The 26074-nt window shown below is 40.0% G+C and overlaps 1 protein-coding gene and 1 long non-coding RNA gene across 3 annotated transcripts in view; one reads left to right on the top strand and one right to left on the bottom strand.

The window, feature by feature from the left end:
* Positions 1 to 16472, bottom strand: part of LOC126412288 (2-oxo-4-hydroxy-4-carboxy-5-ureidoimidazoline decarboxylase-like) — a 62299-nt gene extending 45827 nt beyond the window's left edge. Inside the window, exon 1 of one of the 2 annotated variants that reach the window (XM_050081802.1) lies at positions 16321 to 16472. The gene's annotated coding sequence lies outside the window, so the exon portion shown is untranslated. The remainder of the gene's footprint in view (positions 1 to 16320) is intronic. The other variant, XM_050081801.1, reaches the window with a different exon arrangement.
* A 67-nt stretch (positions 16473 to 16539) lies between these two features.
* On the top strand, positions 16540 to 24109 carry LOC126412289 (uncharacterized). Its single transcript, XR_007575271.1, has 4 exons — positions 16540 to 16670; positions 20660 to 20806; positions 20929 to 21065; positions 23979 to 24109. It is a non-coding gene; the product is annotated as an uncharacterized LOC126412289 (long non-coding RNA).
* The last annotated feature ends 1965 nt before the right edge of the window (positions 24110 to 26074 follow it).

The following is a 26074-nucleotide window of genomic DNA, read 5'->3' as shown; positions in this document are numbered from 1 at the left end:
AATTTTTCCAGTGACAGAGAGTAGAGATATTCCCCGGTAGTTACCACAGACGCTTCTGTCGCCCTTCTTGAAGATGGTGATAATTGTGGAGTTCTTCAAGTCAGCTGGTACCTTGCGGGTTTCCCACATTAATATAATAAGTGAGAAGAGTCTAGTTTTTAGAGGCAAGCCGCCACCCTCAATAAGCTCCATCGGGATGCTGTCAGGTCCAGGAGCCTTCCCAGGTTTCACACTCTTGAGTGCCTTGCAAAATTCTTGAAAAGTTGGAGGATCAGCCAGCCAGGGTTTTGGAGGGTGCTGTGGGACATTTTTGAGAAAATCTCCAGCGGCAGTAGAAGGGCTGTTTAACAGTGAGCTGAAGTGCTCTTTCCAACGATTTAAGATGTCCTGACTTTCAGTAAGAATGGTGGAGTTGTCAGCAGCTTTCAGTGCTCCTGATGAGGAGCGGATAGGTCCATACAGCTCTTTAATACCAGCGTAAAATCCACGCAGGTTCCTTGCATCAGAAAGATTTTGGAGTTCTGTGGCTTTCTGTTGCCACCATTTGTTCTTAATTACTCGTATTTCACTTTGACATTTCTGCTTGAGTTCTTGAAAGTGTGCTTTCTTTTCTGCGCAGGATGGATCTTGAGCAGGGGATAGGTAAGCATCCCGCTTTGCATTGATGATGGCTTGGATTTCTCCGTGGTTGTCATCAAACCAGTCACTTCTTTTCCGTGCACTACAACCAACAACGTTCTCAGCAGTTTCTTTGATGATGTTCTTTAATGTGGTCCATTCTTGTTCGACGTCATCTGTGGTTGCTGGAGCTTTGTTAAGTTGTTCAGACAGTATGTCTTGGAAGTGTGAGCGAACGTTTTTGTTGTTCAGGTTGCTTATGTTGAATTTTCTGCGTGGTGGGTTTGAAAAGTGGGATCGTGGCTTGCGATACTTTGGTACTCTCAAACGGCTGACTAAAAGTCTATGGTCCGTCCAGCACTCATCGATGTTTAGTGCTGCTTTTGTGATGAGAATGTCTTTCTTGTCACGCTGTCACGTAATAACGTAGTCTATAAGATGCCAATGTTTGGAGCGTGGGTGCATCCATGTGGTCTTATAGCGGTTACGCAAACGGAATTGGGTATTGGAGATGAAAAGCTCGTGCTCAGCACATAGACCAAGAAGTAGCAACCCATTTGCATTGCAGTTTCCCACCCCTTGTTTACCCATGACATCTCTCCAAAAACGGTTGTCCCTTCCCACTCTGGCATTGAAATCACCAAGTAAAATTAATTTATCTTGAATGGGTATTTTAGAGAGAGTACTGTTCAGTTGGTGGTAGAACTGATTCTTTGTGTCTTCATCACTGTCTAAAGTAGGAGCATATGCAGAGACGAAGGTAATGAATCTGTCTGAACCAATGGGTACTCTAAGAGTCATCAGTCTTTCATTAATTGAGACAGGTGTAAGTCGAAGATCTTTCACTATTTTCGTTTTTACGGCAAATCCTGCACCATGGATGCGTGGTTCTCCTGCATCCTTTCCCTTCCAGAAGATGGTGTACCCTGAACGTACCTCACTAATGTGTCCCTCACCTGAGAGTCTTGTCTCACTCAAGGCAGCTATGTCTATATCTAGACGGGCTAGTTCTTGGGTGATAAGAGCGGTTCTTCTCTCTGGTCTGTAATTGTTCACGTCCAGGAGGGTCCTGACATTCCATGTTCCTATTGTCATAATCATTTCATTCTTCTTTTGTGTACGTCCGCAGTATAAGGAGTGACCTACTGGGTGCGGATTCCCAGCCCGGTTCAAGTGTGACTTCCGATGTTTAGCCCACATTTTCTAGGGCCTTCCCCATTCAGGGTGGGCAGCGGTCATCCTAAATAGGCCTGCCCAGTCGCAGATGCAGGACCGGATTCCCGAGTAGTCACACGGGTTCTCAGGAAGGCGACCATCACACACCTGCTGCCAGTGTGCAGGTCCAGACTAGTAGCTTCCAGCCTCACTCGGAGCCTGCTACCATCATCCTTATCCCATCGCCATTGGTCTTTAGAGAAAATGACAGGAGAAATTGCCATTTGCGTGAATTTCTTTAAGGTGGATTACAGCTTGCGAGGAAGTGACCCACACACTATAATTCTGGAACAATTCATCACGGCACATATGTATGTGACATGTGAGTTCAGGTACCAGAACTGCAACGAACTGCCGCGAGCTCAATGATGGCTGAGCGGCGCCTTTACAGCCAGTTCGTCTGGCATGACCTCTTCCGCCTCCACGATCTTTGAGAACCTGGGATATAAGATTCTTCTTCCGCTCGCTTCGCCGTTGGGTCGAAGGGTAGATAATAGATACTAGAGAGGAAAGTGAAAGACACCCTTGGGCCTCGGAAACCTAATACCGTTGGGGTCGAAGAAACCAAGAGTTGGCCGAGGGGGGCTGGATAGGAAAGGAAACAGGAGAAGCCTGACACAAGTAAGTGGAAGTAATGCCAGGCTTAGCTAAGGGCCCGTGTGGTTGCCACCCACATACTCCCAAGACGGGAGCCCCCTGCGTTTGTAGATGAAGTACCTCTGTACACCAAATTTTGAAATGCAAAATGTAAAATATAGTTTCAGTCCACATTCTGTGTAGGGTTTCTCATTTGAAGTATGGAACAAAGAGTACTTCAGGTTTTGTTACTTTTAATTAAATGAGGGTGTTCAGTGGTAAATATTAAAACAATATATAAAGGTGAACATCTGAAAGATTTGACTGAAAGGAGACTATGATAATTTCTAAATAAGTTTTTGAAATGGGGATAAAGTACAATTGCCAGCCATGAGAGACCTATTGGGCCACATGAAGTACTTCTCGCAGGTCACTTTAAATGACAAAGTACTGTATTCATGAATTTGCCTTCAAGTATTTTTTGCCAAGTGAAATACAGACAGATGTTCTTGAGGCGAGGTTTGCAAATTAGAGGACACTTGCAGATTCACAGTACTTAATTTCTTTAATAAAAGTCTCTCAAATTGAATGTAAGACAAGATTTGATAACTCTTTCCTTTTCTATCCAGTTTCATATTGGAATGTAACTCTTTCTGTGAGAGGTGATGAAAGCAATTCACATTCTTTCTCCCTCTTACATATTTATATAGCTGTTGTACTTGGATTACTCTGGACAGACTGATACATGAATTTTGTGCTTCAGTCAAGGCTCTGGATAAGGTTATAACACTATTTTAATAATAGATATGAATAGAGGATTGCCATACCAACACTTGGATACGAAGAATGTCGTCATGAACAACCACATAACAGTACAGAAACTGATTGAAACTAGCAATAAGACTGTATTTTTGAGCTGAAATAACTAGAGAAAAATTGTAAAACAGACATCATGTACAAACTGGGTTTCTTCCTGACACACAGCCGGCCGAAGTAGCCGAGCGGTTCTAGGCGCTACAGTCTGGAACCGCGCGACTGCTATGGTTGCAGGTTCGAATCCTGCCTCAGGCATGGATGTGTATGATGTCCTTATGTTAGTTAGGTTTAACTAGTTCTAAGTTCTAGGGGATTGGCGACCTCAGATGTTAAGTCCCATAGTACTTAGCGCCATTTTCTTCCTGACACACTTCATTTGTAAAATGGGAATTTTAAAGATTGCACATTAAGTTAGCTGTCACTGCTTTCTCCAAATAAACTTTTTAGTGATTATGTGACCAAACTAATGACAATTATGCTAATGTCGAAAAGAAGAGACTGCTGAAAATGTATCACATGGAATCTGTGTTTGACAGCTTGTGGTTCTTGGTGTTGAAACAGAAAAGTTTGTCAAAATGTTCTGTTTGTTAGCAGTATCAGCACACTTGAATTTTTACTTCCTTTACACTCATAATAGTGGTCCTATTCGACGGGAAAATGTGGAACTTGTGGTAGTAAATGATCAACACATACTGTTATCAGTGAGTTGTGCAATGGATTCAGTATGTAATTCATTACAGTTCTTGACAGAGCAATACTGCCATATTTTGATATCTTATCTCAGTGCTTCTTACACACCGCTAACACAATTTTTAAGAAAGTCAGTCTTTATTGGGTTGTTTCAAACTGTGGACGGTTTGAATAGTTTGGTTTCTCCCTGAAATCAGGAAGTTTTGATGGAGAGAGAGAGAGAGAGAGAGAGAGAGAGAGAGAGAGAGAGAGAGAGAGAGAGTGTGCATGTGGGGGGGGAGGGGAGGGGGGGAATAGCATTTTTTTAAATTACACTTTACACATTTGCACAAATTTCTTGTCTTCCTTGTACATATAGGTTGACTAACAATAGTTCATAGAAATAAGTCAAATGATAAGACCTAATTCATCAATACAATAACAATTTTGTTTCTAATAGGCCCACAACTTGACATAAGTCGTGTAAAGACATTATGAATTAAGTCCACATGCTGCTCCTATTTTCAGATGTTTATTTATTTAATCATGACAGGCCTGTTTTAGCACTGTCTTGTGATAAATTCACACGACATGGATTCCACTTGAACAGATAGGGGAAGGAGCAAGTATGCAATAGACTGTCTTCATTAATTAAAATTAACAATTGTACAAACCAGATGCATGTATCTCTGAATTGACCAGTCTACCTGAAGAAATCAGTGTTTCACCAAAATAGATACAATGTGAAAACCAGTGCAATACAAGTGCCTAAAATGAAACATATGCTACTTGACAAGAGGATTACCATTAGAAGCACCACAACACATGAAAGGCAGGGCCCAGAATCCAGGGAACCAGCTAGCAAGAAGAAACCACCCACACCTCAAATCAAGGAGGATTTTTTACAGCTAACAATACTAGATGTAAAAAAGAGGTAAGTGGTCAAGCAAGACACAATATAGTCCCTGCTTCATACTTAAAATTGTTCCATCAGAACGTTCAGTCTCTTTCCAATAAACTGATGAAATACAATTCTTGTTAAACGATATGAGTGATATTTCTGTTTTATGCTTTACTGAGCACTGGCTAAATAGAGACATGATAGAACTAGCATACCTACCTCAGTTTAAATTAGCTGCCATATTTTGTAGATAAGTACTCAGGCATGGTGGTAGCTGCATATATGTTCAAGAAGATATAGACTTCACTAACATAACCAAATTTGACAGCTTATCTAAAGAAAGATACACAGAACTGTCAATAGTAGAACTGCCAACCAGCAATTCTGTAATCATCTGTGTATGTAAGTCACCAGATGGCGATAAAAAAGCTTTTTATAATCATATGGAAGAGCTGTTAGAGGAGTTCAACACCCATAAAAAAATATTATCATATGTGGAGATTTCAATGCTGATTTCTCCAAACCCAGTAAATTTAAAGATGAAATCAAAGACTTACTGAAGTCCTTTAACCTAAAACCAACTATAACCAACCCAACTCATGTAACCACTACTTCTACAACAACCATAGAGCAGGTGTTTGTAAACACAGATAAATATATCTGCAACACACAGACGGCAAACACTGATTTTAGTGATCACAATGCCCAAATACTAACAATCGCTATTCCAGGAAACACGAAAGCCCAGAAAACTAGAACTATTGTGAGGAAGTTTAATAATGAAAACATAAATTACTTTTGTTCTCTCTTGAGAAGAGAAATTTGGACTGATGTTTACAGTTCAAACAGCACAGATGACAAGTTTGATAAATTTATGGCCACATACAAACATTTTTTTGAAATAGCCTTTCCTAACATAACTTATAAATTTGGTGCACAAACCAAATAAATGGATCACAACAGGAATAAAAATATCATATCCGAATAAAAGGAACTTATATGAATACTCAAAGCAAACCACAAATCCTGTATTTATCAACTACTTTAAACAATATAATGAGATGGGAACTTGCCCTTCAATATATCCTCTCTTCCCGTTATCCACCACGCCTCAACCTCCGCTAATTTCAAGTTGCCGCCACTCATACTTCACCTGTCATTCAACAACATCTTTGCCTCTGCACTTCCGCCTCGACTGACATCTCTGCCCAAATTCTTTGCCTTTAAATATGTCTGCTTGTGTCTGTATATGTGTGGTTGGATATATGCGTGTGTGTGTGCGCGCACGAGTGTATACCTGTCCTTTTTTCCCCCTAAGGTAAGTCTTTCCGCTCCCGGGATTGGAATGACTCCCTATCCTCTCCCTTAAAACCCACATCCTTTCGTCTTTCCATCTCCTTCCCTCTTTCCTGACGAAGCTACCGTTGGTTGCAAAAGCTTGAAATTTTGTGTGTGTGTACGTGTGTTTTTTTATTGTGTCTATCTGCCAGCACTTTTCCGTTTGGTAAGTCATGGAATCTTTGTTTTTAATATAAACAAATACTTAGACAAGTTATAACAAAAGCAAAGAAAATGGAAAATGACAAACAAATAAAAAATTCCAGGAATAAGACTAAAGCAACCTGGACTATCATAAAAAGAGAAACAGATACTACATCATTAGCCCACAAAAATATAGAACTTCATGAAAACAACAATAAAATAATCAACCCCACAGTAGTGGCTAATAAATTTAACAACTACTTTTTTAATGTAGCACACCACCTGATTACCAAACAGTACAACTCACAACCAGACAGCAATACACTCCACTCAGATACAAAACTTCTTACAAGAACCCTTTCATGTCTCCAACAACACCTGAGGAATTATCTGTCATTATAAAAAGGTTACCCAATAAGTATTCAGCAGGTACTGATGAAATACCAGATATTATCATCAAAGCAAGTATAACATATATTGTAGAACCATTAACAGATATTTTCAATTCATCATTCGTGAGTGGTATATTCCCGAAAAATCTGAAAATGGCAAAAGTGACACCACTGTACAAGAAAGGGGACAAACATGAAGCTGCAAACTATAGACCTGTATCAGTATTGTCAGGCTTTGGTAAAATTCTTGAAAAATTGTTTCTTAGAAGGCTGACAGCCTTTCTAAATAAAGAAAACATAATAAGTGATGCGCAACATGGATTCAGAACTGGCAGATCAACACAGTCAGCTATTTATACCTTCTTAAATGAAATTCTAACTGCAGTAGATAATAAGCAACATGTGTCTGGCATATTTCTTGGCCTTAGTAAAGCCTTCGATGTAATTGATCATAATACTCTGTTGCAGAAGCTAGGTAATTATGGAATACGAGGCCTACCAAACAAGTGGATACATTCCTACCTTCATGACCGTCAACTGATCACTCAAATAAAATACAAAGACATAAAAATACAAAAAATTTGTAATTTTTACAGTAATGCACAAAACATTACATGTGGAGTACCTCAAGGGTCAGTCCTTGGGCCAATTCTTTTCATTCTTTATGTTAATGATTTGTCAGAAAAAATAACTGAAGGGACAACAGTACTTTTTGCAGATGACACAAATATCCTAATCAAATCACGTGATGAGGAAAGCCTACAAAAAACAGCTACAGGTATAATACAAAATTTGACACAATGGTTCAGAACAAACAAGCTAATAATAAATAATGAAAAAACAGTGACAGTCAATTTCCACAATTCACAGAAACTACATCCTGCAAGACCAATTTTTAAAATTGATGGAAAAACTGTCTCATCCATGAGCGACACAAAATTTTTAGGTATACACATTCAGCAGAACCTAAAATGAGAGACACATCTTAACCATGTAAATAAAAAGCTTAACACACTGACGTATGCAGTAAGAATCCTCGCACAAAATACAAGCCGTGTGTCTGTGATCACAATATACCATGGCAGTATTCAATCACTGCTGATGCACGGCATTATTTTTTGTGGGAACTCTGTAGGTACAAACAAAACATTTAGGCTACAGAAAAAGATTGTTAGAATAATAAACCATGCTAATTACAGAGACTCCTGTTGTCCAATATTTAAAAATCTGAGTATACTGCCTCTTCCTTGCTTATATATGTATGAAATATTAAATTTCACAAAAGGAAGTATTTTAAAAGATGGAAATATCTTCAAATATAACTGTGATTACCACCCTCATGATACTAGGCAGGAGCATTACTTACATGTCAATACAGTAAGTACAAACATTTGTAAGAGAGGAGTGTATCATACTGGCATAATGCTGTACAATCACATGCCATCCTATTTGAAACAGATGCAAAATTTACAAAAGTTTAAAGAGAAACTGGAAGAGTACTTGCTTGACCACTGCTTCTATTCTGTTTCCGAGTTTTTAGAGTACCAGAAAAGTGTAGTGTAATTGCTCCGATTTTCTTAATAAGTCTATCATTTTATTTTATTATATTAAATTTGTCATCATTATTCAACATGTATTGAATAATTTTTAATTATTTATTCTTTCAAAATAACAATGTGTATGATGTATATACTGTACCAACCTGACTTGTCCTACATCGTTTGTGCAAAATATGTACCTAAACACGATTTACAGGACCAATAAAGAAATACAAATACAAATATCTCCTCATGATGGCAATAGTGCTGAAACAGGCCTGTCATGATTAAATACTTATCTGAAAATAGAAGCAGCTCTTTGGACTTAATTCATAATGTCAATACATTAACAACTCTTACTTTACAATAGTTTCTTTAATTCTTTTTTAAATGTATGTAAATTTTGTAGTTTTTTTTATTTCTTTATGCAAGGCATTGACCACTATTTTTGGAACATACATCAAAATATTTTGGTATACGGAATTTGAACGAATGTGTCTGTGGAAATCATATTTGTTTCTGGTTTCATAGGTGTGTACTTCACTGTTTAGAGTAGAGAATTCTTGATGTGACTTAAGAAAACCTGAAGATTTATGAATGAATAAACCAGGGAGAGTCAAACTTTTTAAGTCCTTAAATGTTTCTTTCTCTACATGGCTCTCTGTAGGCAGTACCCCTGAGGATTCAAATGGCTCTCCTTTGGAGCTTAAAACAGTTTTTTTTAATACCATATCCCTGAGAATATAATACAATACCTTATAAGGCTATGTAGTAGTAGTAGGAACATAATACTGTTTCAAAACTCAGTATTCTTTAAGTTTTCTTAATATATAACAGTATTTACTAAGTTTTTTATTCAACAATTCAACAAGTTTTTCACCATCTTAAATTGTTGTCCAACAATACACCTAAAATTTTGTGAAAGATGTTTGTTCCATTATACTGTTCCCTATCTCTACTCATATGTTACTTTTTCCTTTGTCCTTATGTGCCTACAATCCATTCATGTGTTTTTTTGTCATTTATAACTAAATAGTTGTCTCTGAACCATTTGCTGCCTCATTTGTTGTTGGCTTCACTCTGTCCTTTGATAAAGAGGGTTGTCTTGTCTGAACTGATTCAGCTCTTGTTAAATGGTTTGGAAAGTCATTAATGAAAACCAAGAAGAGCAGGGAGACTAAACAGAACCTTGGAGTATACAACAGTTAACTTTCTTGTATCTTGAGTAATATGTTCTTCCATTATGAGTTAGTTTAACACTTTGATACCTGTCAAACAGATAAGATTTAACCCAGTTGTATTCCTTTCCACAGACACCATAGCAAGACAGCTTCTCTAGCAATATGCCTTGGTTCATGAGGTCAAATGCCTTGGATAGATTTAAAAATATTCACAGTTTAATTCATCATTATCTGCTGCAATTGAAACCTGTTCCAAGAAGCGATACACACCTGTATTAGTAGATGTGTTTTTCCTGAAACCATTCTGTGCATTGGTAAGAATTTTACATTTGTTCATAAAACTTAACAGTTTCTAAAACATTATTCTCTCAATAACTTAAGCAAAACCTGATAGTTGTGGCAATGGTCTGTAATTTTGTATATTAGTTCAGTTATTATTTTGTCTGAACTATGTCTTATGACCCTCTCGAGAACACTATCACATCCACAAGATATTTTATTTTTCAGCTTATTAATTGCATTTCTTGCTTCTGAAAGTGTAACTGGGTACAAAAAGGTTGTTCTTTCATTTATGGGAACTTTAATGTTTGTTACTTTTGAGTTTCACAAGTTCTTGGTAAGATTTTGAGCAATGTTAATATAGTCGTCATTGAATATATTAGCAACATTTTGAGGGTCTTCAACAACTTTTCCTTCTTTTTTATAACTGGATGTTTATCACTTTGGAGTTACCTAGATTATAGTGTATGACTTCAAATGGACTTAGTTTTATTGCTGCCTTTTCTGATAAGGAAGTCACTGTTCAGCTTCTTTGCTGCATGTATAATCTTTCTATATGCTGAACTGTGCCTTTAGTGCTGCATTACAGTTTGTAAGCCTGTTGAGATTTCTAAAAGTACCTGCAGATTTCTTAATTTCTGCAGTTAGTCATCAATTAGATTTGGGGGTAATTTTTATTTTTCTAAGTGGGAAGGCAACACCAAAGCAATATTTATGTTCTGTGAAAAATGAATCATATTTAGTATCTGCAGTTTTGTTTGGGTCTATGTCCCATTTAACCCTCTGCAACGGGTTATGAAAAATCATGAGGCTACTTTCTTTACAGTGGTATATAGTGAAACATATTTACTATTTTTGACTTGCTTTCTAACATTGAAAACATAGGTCTAGAAAGCAAATAAAAACTGTAAACATATTTCATTGCATATCTCGAACAATTTTTTGAGTCAATGGGTTAGCTGAGAGTGCTAATGTGTTGCTTCCTGGTCTCGGGTAGGCGCGCCGGCCCCGGATCAAATCCGCCCAGTGGATTAACGACAAGGGTCAGTGTGCTGGCCAGCCTGGATGTGATTTTTAGGCGGTTTGCCACATCCCTCTAGGGGACTACCGGGCTGGTCCCCATGTCCCACCTCAGAAAGGATGCAATGGAATATTTGGAAGAGAACCTCCATCAGTGGTGTAGGATTCTCTTCATGAATGCATGAAAGATTTGTCTGATGGCTGGTAAGTTCTAGAAGAATGTTGAGGTGACAATGTAGCAATGCATGACTCAGATATGCAGTCCCACGGGTTCAGCAGGGAGAAAGGTCAGTTGTGTACCACTACAGTCATCATTTTGCCAATGCATTCGAAGAAGATAAAACATGGGCACCCCCCTGAGGACACCTTACTCCAGGAGGCAGCAATCAACCAAATGGGTTGCTCTGTGGTATCTGTTGGCATAAGCCTAACTGGACACATTTGATGGCAACTGATACTACATCATTGCAGCAATGCTCCTCACACACACTGGATGTATTCGAGAGATCCGCTGTCGAAGAGAGTGACAGGCTCAGGCAGTAATGCTACGACCACTTTGCCAAGAAAATCAGAGTATGTTGGAACAATAAAGCGCAGAATGTTACCTGGTGACTGATTTTGATTTCACAGATATCTAAAGATGTGTATCTCTGAACGTACTGCCGTTTTTGGTTATAGATTTTCTTTTTACTGTATTTGAATTATTTTTTCAGTTTCACATGTTTTATTCTGTGTTCCCCTGCTCCCCTCAAATCTAAGGCCAAGCTTGCCTGCAAATTTGTGAGTGGCGCACACTGCTTTTGTGCAGTTTATCTACAAGCTCTTGGGCGCCAAGTACATAAAAGGAAACAACAATCAGCATCTCACTGTTATGGGACCTTCGTTATGTGCCGTAACTGTCAGTTTGGATTACTTGCGTAGCTCAATGGACATGTGTTAGCATTGATAGTTGTTTGCTTGTTTGCTGCCTCGTGTGTAACACATGCTTGGAGGAGGGTGTGGTGAGGACACATGTAGCACAATGCCACATCCACTTCTAGAAGGATGAGACAGATAAAGAAACATAACTTATTAACAACTTGGTGGAGATGAATGAAAGTTTGGGAATATGTCATCAGAGGTCTCCCATTTGTGCAGAGTAAGGTGGTTGACACTTGGCACGAGGTCAATGTGATGGTGTTCTTTGTTGCAAAGTGGCCTGGAGACAATGTCTGTATGACATTCCATGAGGAGACTCATCAGGAAACTAGAAGAAGGGCAAAGTGTGACAAGTGTAGCCCAGGAGTTTGGTATTCCTCACAGCATTGCTTCAGGTGCATGGGGAGCATTCCAAGACACAGGCAATGCTGCCCAAAGAAGAGCATGTGGTGGACCACAGTCTACTACAGCAGCAGATGACTGTTACATTACGCAAGAGGCAGAAGTGGTCCGTGTCAAACAGTGGGTGCAATCGCGACTGCATTTAACAGGACTGCAAGGCATGCAATACCACAGTATCGTAGCAATTGTATGTGGGTGGTCCATTTGCCTGATGACTGGTACGTTGTGATCCATTGACACCTGCATACGGTAACACTGTTTGTGATGGTGCCCAGTGGAGAGGGACTGGACTGACAGGGGTGGGGGCATGTGTTCTTCTAGATTGAGAGCAGATTTAGTCTGAATAATGATTCTGGACATGGCCTCGTATGGAAATAGGTGGGAACATTTAATGCACCCAGGAACATTGTCAAACACAATCATTTTGTTGGTCTAAGGCACCATAAAGATTTTGGAAGCATAAAGTTGTGTGGATGTATTGACCTCCAAATCCTTTAAAATGGTACATGCACCAGTCAACAATATTGTGACACTGTACTCCTCTCTCCTGCACATCTTTTCAGGGGTACATTCTGTCCTTTCTACATTGTTATGGATGACAATATGTGACCCCATTCAACAGCACAGCTGGAAGAGCCCATGGAAGGAGAGGGTATTTTGTGAATGGGTTGGCCTGCCCATAGCCCTGACTTGAATCCCATCAAGCACTTGTGGGATGCATTGAGGTCGGTTGGTCGTGCGATTTGGGTGAGTGGACCGAACAGCGAGGTCGTTGGTCCCATCAGATTAGGGAAGGATGGGGAAGGAAATCGGCTGTGCCCTTTGAAAGGAACCATCTCTGCATTTGCCTGAAGAGATTTAGGGAAATCACAGAAAACCTAAATCAGGATAACTGGACACAAGTTTGAACTGTTGTCCTCCCGAATGCGAGTCCAGTGTGCTAATCACTGCATCGCCTTGCTCGGTGGATGCGTTGAGAAGTAGTATTGTAGCATGTCCACATGCACCAGTGACTATCCAGCAGTTGCCAGCTAACTGGTGGAGGGATGGAACGTCTACCAAAAGAATTTGTTACCAAGCTTGTGGCTAGCATGGGGGCACGTCCCAGAGCGTGCATTGCTCTCTGTGGTGATCTCACACTCTATTAGGAATCATTTCTCGCCTTTTGTAATATGGAGGGGAGTATTGTGGTGACTTCAATGTTGTTATTGCCTTTGAGTAAAAGTGTCGCTCCTGTTCGTCTCAATGCGTATTTCTTTCAGTTTTTTTTTCTGTATCCACTGTCCGTCTGTGATCCACATTTCGTCGAGTTTTGTTATTTGGCAGTGACACATCATGCTACAGTTACTTTCGTTCTTAGGTTTTGCACACCAGTGTTTACACAAGCTCAGCGAGCCAGTACACGATGTGTGGCTGAGGGTGCTTGAGACTAACATTATCGATTTTCTGTTGTATCACGTACACGTGTTGAGTGAAGGAAATTGAGTGTCTGTATGCTCCTGTATGTTCTGCAATCTCCTCTCATTCTCACGACCTCTAAGCGAGATATTGCAGCATAATGGTTGCACAGCCTTCTTCGAATAAAGGTTTCCCAAATTTGTCGAAGAGGGTTTTACGAGGACCACGTCATGCGTTTCTTCCGAGGATTCCTTCGTAAATTCTCTGGTTTCCTTACAGGCTATACCATCTTGGTATAATCCTTGCACTGTATGTCTGAATTTATTGTGTGTCTGCTGCCGTGCCTACAATGTTCAGAAGTACACTACTCTACAAATGGTCGCCATAGAGTCTTGCAAGCGATCTCCTTTACAGACGCAGAGAACTTTCCTAGAATGTAGGAAAGCGAAATTTAATGCAGATGGGTAAGAAAAACAAACGCGTAATATTTGGATACAATATTAGTAGTGTCCTGCTTGACACAATCGCGTCGTTTAAATACCTGGATGTAACGTTGCAAAGTGATATGAAATGGAACAAACGTGAGCATTTTGGCAGGGAAGGTGAACGGTCATCTTTGGTTTATTGGGAAAATTTTAGGAAAGTATGATTTATCTGATAGGAGACCACATATAGGATGGTAGTGTGACCTATCCTTGAGTACTGCTCGAGTGTTTGAGGTCCGTACCAGGTCAGTCTAAAGGAAGACATCGAAGGAATTCAGATGCGGGTCGTACATTTGTAACAGGCAGGTTTGAACAACACGCAAGTATTACGAAGATGCTTCGGGAACTCAAATGGGAATTGCTGGAGGAGAGGTGACATCTTTTCCAGGAATGCTACTGAGAAAATTTAGAGATCTGGCATTATAAGCTGACTGGAGATCGATTGTGCTGCCGCCAACACACATTTTGCTTAAGGAACACGAAGATACGATACGAGAAATTAGGGCTCATAAGGAGGCATATAGATAGTCATTTTTCCTTCCGTCTATCTGCGAGGAAGAGGAAAGGAAACGACTATTAGTAGTACAGGGTACCCTCCGCCTGGGAATTATGTCTGTAGATGTAAATGAGTCCTTGCAATAATACCAAGTCTTTCATTTGTGCTCCCTAATACTGATGTTATGCGATGACCCCATTTCGTGTTGCTTCTTTGTATTACCCCTAATTACTTAAATAATGTGGTGTGCCCAAGATGTTCGCCAGGTAAGTCATAAACGGCCGAAGTAGAGCAGCTTACGGTGGTCATAAGTTGCGGTAGTTGGTTTTGAATTAGATTAGATTAGTTTTTCGTTCCATAGATCCGTACTGAGGAGATCCTCGTGGATGTGGAACATGTGCCATTTTTTTAAAGCTGAAATAACAATACTAATAGTATGAGAATATACAATACATAATTTTTTTAAGCTGAAATAACAATATTAATAATATGAGTATATACAATACATCATTTGTTTCTATTAAAAAATTCGTCAATGGAGTAGAAGGAGTTGGACACTAATAAGTCTTTCAGGCTTCTTTTAAACTGATCTTTATTTGTAACTAAATTTTTAATGTTTGCTGGAAAATTATTGAAGATGAGTGTTCCTGAGTAGTGGACCCCTTTTTGAACTAAAGTAAGTGCTTTTAAGTCCTTGTGCACATCATTTTTGTTCCTGGTATTGTATGTATGAACTGAGCTGTTTGTTGGAAAAAGAGATATATTATTTAGGACAAATTTCATTAAGGAGTAAATAAACTGAGAGGCAGTAGTCAGTATACCCAGTTCTTTGAAGAGGTTTCTACAGGATGTCCGTGAATTTACTCCACAAATAATATGTATTACACGCCTTTGGACTCCGAAAACTTTTGTTTGACTTGAAGAGTTACCCCAAAATATTATACCATATGACATTATGGAGTGAAAGTAGACAAAGTATGCAAGATTTTTCATTTTTATGTCGCCTACACTCGAATTGCAAATACACATTTGTTAAGGTGTTTCTGCAGTTCTGTGGTGTGCTCCTCCCAACTGAATTTATTGTCAAGTTGTAATCCCAGGAATTTAAGACTGTCAACCTCTTCTATGTGCTCTTCTTCATACTTTATGCATATGCTGGGTGGAAACCTCTTACAGGTTCTGAATTGCATGTAGTGAGTCTTTTCGAAGTTTAATGTCAGTGAGTTGGCTTTAAACCATTTATTAATATCCATGAAAATATCATTAGCAGATCTTTCTAGAACTACACTCGACTTACTATTTATTGCAATACTTGTGTTATCTGCAAACAAAACGAACTCTGCTTATGGCAGTGTAACTGATGAGAGATCATTAATGCACACAAGAAAAAGCAATGGCCCTAAAATGGATCCTTGTGGGACACCACATGTAATTTCTTCCCATTCTGATGATGACTGATGACTTAATTCACTAGTCCCTTGCACTGACACCCTTTGCTTCCTGTTAGCAAGGTGTGACTCGAACCATTTTGCAGCGCTGCCCGTGACACCATAGAATTCTAATTTATTTAAAACGATGTTGTGGTTCACACAATCGAATGCATTTGACAAATCACAGAAAATACCTGCTGCTTGTAATTTGTTATTTAATGAATTAAATACATTTTCGCTGTAGGTGTAAATAGCCTTCTCGATATCAGAACCCTTCAGAAATCCAAACTGTGTTCTTGATAATATGTTATTTGTAGTCAGATGGTTGAGAAGCTGCCTGTACATTGTTTAGTTTGGAGAGAAAGGGAACAAGCTACAGGGTCATCAGTCGCTAAGTTGCGGTAGTTTCAAAGGGTATTGCAGAGCAGGAGTGATCGGTGTCTGCGTGACTAGCTTTGGGACTGGAGAGCTGAGCAGCAGCAGCAGGCAGCAGGCAGTACTCACCTCTGAGCCGTCTGGAGCCGCGGGTTGGTGTGGCGCGGCCGCTGCGCTGCCCGCGGGCCGCCTTATCGTGTGGACAGCCGCCAGGCCGGCGGGGTCAGCCGGCGGCAAGGACACACACACACACACACACACAAATTGTGCCTGAGGTCACGCGCACGCTTCGTTCCGCCCCCCTTATCTCTGTGCACCCCCTCAGGCCTTGCCACTCAGTCCTGGAACGACCTGCTACGTACAGGACACAACTCGCGCTATCGAAACGTTCCTTCCTCCCATGCTCCGGAGCTTTGGCGGCGTCACGCGGACTCGCTCGCACTCACGGCTGTGGGCGGTTAGCATTCATTTCACGCCAGGTGAGGAGAGCCCTACGTCAACGTGACGTAGGCACGCGTCATCATGAGTTTCACGAGTTGTCCTATCGACTGTTGTGTGCGTCTTCAATCTGCACTGTTCATTGTTCTTAGTTGATTTACAACATGAAGGCAAAATTAAATCGACCTAGATGGTTTAATATTCCCAGCAACATTCGGAATTACTTCGAACTTCAGTTTCTCAGTTTAACGTTTCTGCCCACATGAATTATGTAAAGTTCATTGGCTTTTATAAAAATACGAAACACTTTAATTTCTCCCTATTTCACGTTTTTATCCACATGATTTATGCACGATTAATAGGACTAAAAAATGCCTAGACACTTTCGTTATGGTTATGATTCCTTCATTCAGATATTCGTTACGTTCACGAAACACACAATAACATCTCACATTCTTTGGATTGCAGCTTAATAATTAATTATTTCATGTTTCTATCCACAGGATTTAGACACGATTCATCAGATTCTTAAAAAAATTCAGGCTAGAAAAATAACAAGACACTTTCGTTATGGTTATGATTCCTTCATTCAGATATTCGTTATGAACGTGAAACACACAATAATATCCCATATTCTTTGGATTGCAGCTTAATAATTAATTATTTCACGTTTCTATCCACACGATTTATGCACGATTCATCGGATTTAAAAAAAAGACTAAAAGCTTTTTTTTTTACTTTCGTTATGGTTCCTTTGTTCAGACATTCATTATGTTCCTGAAACACATAATACCATCCCAAATTGTTGGGATTACAGCTTAATAATTAATTCAACTGGGATGGGCGTAACAGATAACTCCTGTCACTTCGTTTGTACACATGTTTTTACATTTAGCTTTGACGTTATCGGTACAACCGCAAAGATCGATTTACGCACTCTTGTAGTCCATTTAGGTTATTTACGTCACGATGACGTAGTGTTACGTCACTATGACGTAGGGTTCTCCTCACCTAGCGTGAGATGAACGCTACCCGCTGTGGGCAGAATCCGCAGTACTCCGCCGTTGTGCGGCACGCGACAAAAATTATGCGACGCACTACTTCACCTATTTGACCGGAAACTTTTAATCGTGGATTCTGTGAAGACATCATTATTTGCGATAGATATATATTTACCTTGTTTTTTTCCTTTTTTCCGTCTGTTCATATATCTTTGATGTTGTAGCACATTTTCGTTTGTCCAGTAATATAGAGATAAAAGTTGTTTTCTAGGTGTAATTTGTAACTGGAAATTATTTCTTTTTTGTAAGTAGATAAATATGCTTAGAGGTTATTGATTGTGGAAAGTTTTAATTTTTTTGTTTATCGTTTACTGTAATAAGTTTGGTAGAAAATAGTTGTGTAAAGATATATGTAATTTACTTTGATGTTGTATAAACTGTGGGCGAGAGTATTGAGAGAGAGAGAGCAATATCGATAGTCGGTCCAACAGAGCGGGGGTGTGTTGTCGGGTAGCTAGAGAGGCGGACACATGTTTTACTGTGGGAGTCATGACTTTTACGATTTGGTGAAGATTGAGTTTAGTACCAAACGATGTACGTTTTTAATGACTGTTTTATACCAGGACGTGATGCGATAATAGTGAGTGTAGAAACTGGGCGAAGTAAATACTTAGACTGTGCCGTGAGACGAAGTAACTATGACAATGCAACCGAGAATGGACGGTATTGTAGCTCTGTGTCTGTGAATTGAACTGCGCTTGTATTTTGACTGTTTTCGTACACCCAAGTACTGTGAACTTACGTATTTATTCGCGTTTCGATGAACTACCGGGCGCTTATAATCAGTAACAGTCGTTCTGAACGTATGCGAACTGTCTATTGTGTGTGAGTACATTCCCGCCCAGGACGGTTTTTCGCGTTCGCAGCACTCATAATACGAATTGACTTTCTACAGAATTCGCGGTCGGCAAAATTTATAAACTGTGTGTGGCATAAGTAAACTTAAATGGTGTGCGCCAGAAACATTAAAACTGTGCACATACGGACATCTGTAACAACAATTATTTCGACCAGCCTGTAACCTGCAAAACGCCACTGTAATCAGATTTGCAGCTTAATGAATACCACCGCCCGCCCGATTACGAGGAAAAATCATCAGCTGCGATCACACGACCGTGTGAGCAGATCTCAGCGTTTCACCAGGACCAGCCAGCTGCCGTCGATATCGCCACCATCGTCACAACACACAAGATAAGATTTAAAAGCAGCGCTCTCCTCTCAAAGACTCAAAATTATTGCAAACAATTCTAATTTGTAATTTCTTTTCCTTTTGGCTGACATTCGCATAACATTTGTCTTCTTTAGAATAAAAATGTTCTCCACGATTGGTATGTTCTATGTAGACATTGTTGCCTTTCATTAGCAGTAGCCATTTCCCTTTTAATTATTTCCATTTTTTGAAATTTTAAATCCGCTGCCGCTGCATGTATATTTTTTATAACTTTTGGAGGGTATGTGTCTAAATTCGTGTGCCGTAACATTTATCAGAAGTATTGTAATGTTTTGCTACTTGGACAAGGGCGCCTGCCATTAATTTCTTAAACGTCGACCAATGATAGTGAAGCTCGCTTGCTATTGGTGCTAACATTCTATAGTGGGTAATTCAAAGGTGGGTAGCTGTCAAACCACACAGGTTGTGATTACTGTGAATGAGAGTCGTGTAAAATTGTGGGTTCATCACTCAACTTTGGTATTCTTTTGTTTATTGATGTTAGAAGGAAATTTTTTGTCATTGTCATTAAATCTTAGTTAATATGGTTATTCTATGCTAAACTGGGATAAATGCGCGGTCAGACATTGTGTTCGGAAGTAAAATTTGGAGAAACGTCTATTTAGATACGACTTGATTTTGACTGCATTAGTTAACACGGTATTTTTCGGGTACTTTGGCGATACTTAGTGACGGGGTAGAATCGTAGTCGTCACAACTCGACTCAATTCTGTTCTGCTACGCATGTGAGAACAGTCTAACTAAGGGTCGCCAGGCTCGTATTGATCGACGAAGCAAAATTAAACTTCTCACTACTCCACTGTCAACAACCGAGGTGTTGAGATCAGAAACGAGACTTGTCATCATATTTGGGGTATATGAGTTATTACTGTAGTTGGGATTTTCACACGATTCTGCATCTCTTGGTTCTGAAATGGGACTTGTTCACTGATTTTTCTCTGTTAAAATCAGTGTCGTAATTACGTTTTGTGCACAAAGAGGACTTGTCACAGAGACAAGTTCCTATATTGCACAAAAGAACGTGAGGTGTGAGGGCAGCACTGTAGCGGTTTGCAGTAATCAGCTGTGAGATTTCCAAATGGCTTCGGTGACGGAACCGTCAGACGAGTCCGAAGACGATTTACATGAATTTAGAAGGAAGAAAAGACGCCCCGAATTGTGGAAGAGGAATGTGATTAAACAAAAGAAGGTCAAGCGTTTGGATCATGTCGACTGGAAAGGAAACATTGTTTCTAGGAGGGAAACAGGTGCTTATTGCAGGTAAATAGTCATACAATGTTCACTGTTTGCGTTCTCTGTATATAATGTAATATTCTGTAGCAGAGGCAAGTTGTGTAGAAACATTGTACCAAAGTCCGCAGCTCGTGGTCTTGCGGTAGTGTTGTCGCTTCCGGCGCACGGGGTCCCGGGTTCGATTCCTGGCGGGGTCTGGGATTTTCTCTGCCTCGTGATGACTGGGTGTTGTGTGTTCTTCATCATCGTTTCATCATCATTGACTCGCAAGTCGCCAAAGTGGCGTCAACTAAAAAGAACTTGCATTACGGCGGCCGAACGTCCCCACATGAGGCCTCCCGGCCAACAATGCCATACGAGCATTTCATTGTACTAAAATGTGAATATAAATTCCTTTCATGGACTCAAAGTTTAAACTTGTATTTTAGTTGTAATACAGGAAATAGGCAAATATATGTTATTCGCCGAGTATATAGGTTAATAATACGCTAATATCTGTTTACAGATACCTGCGTAAATGTTTTGAGTAGTTCTCATTTGCTGAGAAGGAACTATTGTTGACAGAAGGCCGGCTGGAGTGACCATGCAGTTCTAGACGCTACAGTCTGGAGCCGAGCGCCCGCTACGGTCGCAGGTTCGAATCCTGCCTCGGGTATGGATGTGTGTGATGTCCTTAAGTTACTTAGGTTTAATTAGTTCTAAGTTCTAGGCGACTGATGACCTTAGTAGTTAATTTGCATAGTGCTCAGAGCCATTTGAACCATTTGTTGACAGAATTCAACAATATGCCCAACAAAGATGGACAGGATGGGTATTTGAGTGCTCACATTCTTCCCTTCTTTCGGAAAGCAAGGAGACCACGCCCAAATTCCATTATCAATCTTAGAAGGACAGCAAACTATTATTATAAGGTAACTGGCATGAGAACTGTAATATTATTTTATTAACCATTTCGTTTCCGAATTATGTGCATCTTTAATCCACGCTTTGTAAAATCTTCAAGGCAAATAGTTAAGGCGTATAGTTAAAAAGGTTACAGTACTACGATTATGTAGATTTTTGTTTTATGATACTAATACTCTTGTATCTGCAGGTTAAAGTTGGCTTCAAGGAAATTATGGTATGCATGGAAGCTTAATTATTGCACTCCATGGCATATCAAAACGCCGAGTGGAGAGACTGCGCCGCTTAAATCAATATTTCAGTACAATGACTGTTGTTTAAATCAAAAAGGGGATATGTCAGTCATTTTCTATTACCATTTTCTATTAGTTGCCTTCATCCTGTGATTACAGATTGTTGGTATAACATTGCATTCTTCCTCACGAGTCTGATGGACTAACTATAAGGTTTGGGAATAACGCTGTTCAGAATTATACAGTTTTTTCAATATATCTCAGAACATCAATTGAGTGACACATCCCCTTTTTGATCTCAACGCCTCAATTAACCCTTAGAGTACCAATGGTTTCTGCCTAAAACCACCATTTTATTATTTTTTTAAGTACCTGTGCCTTTAGCATGAAACCACCTATGTATTTGCAGGACACAGATATGTAGTGATATATTGAGGTACTTGTACAAATCTAGTGCATTGTTAACAGTCACAGCATTTAAAGTAACAGCCAGCGTCGGACTCTGGTACGTGATTGTAGGAGATTGTGAGATTCGGCTATTTTCTTTTTATAGTGGCTATGTCGAGGATATAATCGACAGTGCAAGTAGCCTGAGTGTATCTAAAGTTATTCTAGCGAAAATTTGAACTTGTAATAGTGCTTTCTCAAGTGGTTTAGAAATGAAACAACCGGAGAGAATTTAATTTTGGTAGAAAATTTATTAAATTTCGGGCCCATTTTTGCTTGTTATTTAGAACTGTAATTTGTTTCAGGCATTATGAGTGCATAGAATTATCCAGACGTGTGACTATGTATAAGACAAATCTGAATTTGCTTTCAAATGTATTACATGAAATGAAAAGTAGCTGGCAGCATCATCTCCTAGTGGTTCCAAAATGAAACCACCTCCTTAAGACAACAGACTACTTTCTCCCTGTATTCGTTGCTTACTACGATTGTAAAGGTTACATATGTGAAAAATTTCGAAAATATTATTTGTTTTCATGTTTTCGGGATTCAAAGGGTTAAAGCCCTGTAGCAATTTAGAAACGTTTCGAAATCCGACCACCGGACTGAAATACTTATGTACACTGCTTACAGCTCTGTACAAACCTTCCATCTGGCTGCTAGCAAATTCTGTCGATTAAAAGGAACCAGGAGTAGGGATCAGCCACATGCGGCTGTTTGTCCGCTCTTTCACGAAATACCACGTATGGATGCGTGCGCACATTGCGATTGAAACTTCTGTCCTGTGTGCAGAATTTGGTTTTGCGACCTAGGCGAGTCAATATTGAACAAGAGGCCTTAGACGGGGATGTAAGTGAAATCGCCACCACTCTCTCTTGAGTCTTAGCCCACGTGCTGTCGCTGACACCCGCACCGCCTTGGTAGCTTGTCACAATCTCTTCGAAAGTGGGGAGGGGGGAGTCAGTGGATACTGTTTCGAGAGAGAGAGTTTTTAACGTGCTGAGGATTATGCAAAATGTAGCAGTGAAAGGAATACTTATCTATTCCGTTGAGGTGTGGAACTGTTTCTTGTGAAACGTGGAAAGAGGCGTACACTCCGGCGAAAGAACTCAGCGTCATTATTAAATCGCTTTCCAGATAATCCCTTGTTAGTTTATTAGTAGCATATTCTTTTATTCTTCTTTCGCCCGATCGTATGCCTCTTTCCGCATTTTACAAGAAAGTGCAGAAAGAGGCGTACGATCAGGCAAAAAAAAAAAAAAGAAAGTTATGCTAGTAATAAACTAACAAGGGATAAACTGGAAAGCGATTTAATAATGATGCTGAGTTCCAAGTGAGAAATAACTGACACAGTCGATGATAGTGACAAAGAAATATAAGCTTGTCCAATATCAAATAAAAATACTTTTACGTATGACTAGTTTTCTTATGTATATTATAAAAAGAAAAGTAGTTGGCATTTATGTGTCTTCCCTTTAAGTGTGATCTCTGAATCGACCTATTGAGAGACCTTTTCCACAAAGATAGAATGTCAACACGAAGTGTCACGTTGTATCATTGCATCGTTTCTATAATATGCCCCCACACCAAACTCTAAAACTGTAGTTAAACATTCGCATGCTGCACCCACCTATGGGTGGCCATGCTGCCCACATCTGTGTGAAGCACTTTGCCTCCCCTCTAGGGTTCCCCCACTAGGGGCACTTTCCTCTCCATTTGGGGGCCGCGAACTTAAAATGAGTCTACACATTTACCAAGAGTAAATTGAGAAATTGCTTTATTGATGAGAACCTAGAATCGTGCCAAAATTAAAAATAACAACATACAAAGATGACTTACCCAAACTTTCCAAGGAGCTAGTCCATTTTACACGTTAGTGTTTTGTCAATCACTGCCATGATTTAATTTTATGGATACATTACAATGTGACTTTATTAATAAATAGTATCATTATTAAGTATGATATCATGATTTATTCTACATACCCATGTTTTAAATAAGAGTTAAAACTTTATGTAGAGTTTATTACATTAATTTTAGGAAGCATTTATGAGTGAAAGAAGATTTAGTGTCGAATATTGTTACGTCTGCCACAGATGGCATCCTGCCAGGCAGACTACACTCAAGACACCCCTGTGTACCATATAACATACACAAACACTTGCAGGCGCAACCAAGAGGAAAACAATTCTTCAAAACAAACAGAACTTGCTAGAGACTAATGCGAATCTTTTTCTGCAGAGGTCGCCTCACAGATACAGGGAAAGTTGGAGTACTTTGCCGGCCTCCGCCGGCTTTATAATGCCAGCGCAGCAGCAGTACAGCCAGATCCTCACCGAGCTAGACCTTGCCGATGCTCTTGATGAATGGTCGTCTACAAGTGATTTGTTTTTGTGTGTATATAGTGATTGCTGGAGAAGAGTAGTTCAGTTTCAATAAACAACATTATACTGAGTGTTCTACAATACTGAGTATTCTCCAAATATTGAGAAAGTTATGTAGAGATGGTCTAGACATACCGAGAGGATGAACGACAAGAGACAGACGAAACAACCATACAACACGAGCGTGGATGGGAGAGCTGGCAAGGAACAGCCTCAGTGAACGTGTCTCAGTGAGACTGAAGACATTTTTAGCAAATGCCAGCTTAGGAGTATCCTAATTAAGTTAACAACTAGTACGTGCCTATATAGTTGATTCTGTTGACTAATGAGTTTGCCGACTGCTGACCTAGAGGACTGTATACCAAGGAACAGACGCTAGTTTTTGTCGGGTGCTTCTGCCTGGTTACCAATTTTAGAATCATATGAAGGAATGCGCATTAGGGACTGCCATAAACAGTTTCCGCCACTTTCTACAGTTGTTCTAGTTGTTAGCCACGAGGTTGTTTTTTGCACAGCATTTGTAAATCTTTCTCGTTCTACACATTTAAGTGCTGTATAATCTATCAAAACTTTCTGAAATACACGACCGAGCCACATTAGTGTGACCACCTGTCAAGAGTCTGAACAACCATCTTCCGCAGTGTGGACGTGCAGGAAGTGTGTAAATGAGATTCTGGAAGGGATGGAGCCACGGCGACTCCAGTGCCACGCCAGCTGGGCTACGTTTCTCACTAGGGAACCTCCCCATCGCACCCCCCTCAGATTTAGTTATAAGTTGGCTCAGTGGATAGGCCTTGATAAACTGAACACAGATCAATTGAGAAAACAGGAAGAAGTTGTGTGGAACTGTGAAAAAATAAGCAAAATATACAAACTGAGTAGTCCATGGGCGACATAGGCCATATCATGGAGACACAGAGCTCACGTGCGCCTTGGTCTCGTGGTAGCGTGAGCAGCTGCAGAAGGAGAGGTCCTTGGTTCAATTCTTCCCAACGAGTGGAAATTTTACTTTCTTCATTTTTGCATAGTTATTATCTGTCCGTTCGTTCATTGACGTCTCTGTTCACTGTAATAAGTTTAGTGTCTGTGTTTTGCGACCGCATCGCAAAACCGTGCGATTAGTAGACGAAAGGACGTGTCTCTCCAATGTGAACCGAAAACATTTGATCGCAAGGTCATAGGTCAACCGATTCCTCCACAGGAAAACACATCTGATATATTCTATACGACACTGGTGACGGCATGTGCGTCACATGACAGGAATATGTTGTCGACCCACCTAACTTGTACACTTGCCCGATTTAGGTTTTCTTGCGAATGTGATAATCACTCCCAAAAAAGTGATGAAAACATTAGAGTTTGTCACATAAACTGAAAATAAAAAATTAAACTTTTAACTCGATGGAAGATTTGAACCAAGGACCTTTCGTTCCGCAGCTGCTCACGTTACCACGAGACCACGGCGCTCCTGCGTTTCCGGTGTCCTTGATGTTGCATATCTTCCCATAAACTACTCAGTTTGTATTTTTGGTTATTTTTTCATAGTTCCACACAACTTCTTCCTGTTTTCTCAATTGATCTGTGTTCAGTTTTTCAAGGCCTATCCACTGTGCCAACGTATAACTAAATCTGAGGGGGGTGCGATGGGGAGGTTCCCTTGTCAGTTGACGATCCATAGTGTGAACAGCCAAACAGAGGTGGTCCAACCGATTCTCGATTGCGTTTAAATGCGGAGAGTCCGGTGGCCAAGTGAGCACCATCAACTCACCCTGGTGCTCTTTGAACCACAGATGCATGCCGCGAGCTGTGTGACATGTTGCATTGTCTTGCTGGTAGATGCCATTGTGCCAAGGACAAAAACAAACTGCACGTGGTGTTGGAAATGGTCCCCAAGGATAGATGTATTATTATGTCGATCCATTGTGCCTTCGCTAGTGAGAAGATCACCCACGG

This window comes from Schistocerca serialis, chromosome 7 (genome assembly GCF_023864345.2).
Source record: "Schistocerca serialis cubense isolate TAMUIC-IGC-003099 chromosome 7, iqSchSeri2.2, whole genome shotgun sequence".
NCBI lineage: Eukaryota > Metazoa > Arthropoda > Insecta > Orthoptera > Acrididae > Schistocerca > Schistocerca serialis.
This window is presented reverse-complemented; position numbering and strand designations above follow the sequence as displayed.